This window comes from Cetorhinus maximus, chromosome 9, assembly GCF_964194155.1.
Source record: "Cetorhinus maximus chromosome 9, sCetMax3.hap1.1, whole genome shotgun sequence".
Lineage (NCBI taxonomy): Eukaryota > Metazoa > Chordata > Chondrichthyes > Lamniformes > Cetorhinidae > Cetorhinus > Cetorhinus maximus.
Window position 1 is genome coordinate 48,690,595 of NC_135887.1, and position 486 is coordinate 48,691,080.

A 486-nucleotide genomic window follows, 5' to 3' on the forward strand; every position below is an offset into this window, starting at 1 on the left:
GCTCTGGAGGGTTCCTTGCGCTCGTTCTTTGGTTCTCTTCTGGTGCGTGTGTTGTCGTTTTTCTTCCACCAGCCCAGCCCCCCCCCTCTCTCCATCACACTCCCACACACCCCCCCCACCCACACTCCCCCCCCACCCTCTCTCCCCCCTCCTCCCTCTCTCCCCCCTCCCTCTCTCCCCCCCTCCCTCTCTCCCCCCTCCCTCTCTCCCCCCCCCTCCCTCTCTCCCCCCCCCTCCCTCTCTCCTCCCCTCTCCCTCTCTCCTCCCCTCTCCCCTCCCTCTCTCCTCCCCTCTCCCTCCCTCCCTCCCTCCCTCTCCCCTCCCTCCCTCCCTCTCCCCTCCCTCCCTCCCTCCCTCTCCCCTCCCTCCCTCCCTCCCTCTCCCCTCCCTCCCTCCCTCCCTCTCCCCTCTCCCCTCCCTCCCTCCCTCTCTTCCCTCCCTCTCTTCCCTCCCTCCCTCCCTCTCTCCCCTCCCTCCCCTCCCTCC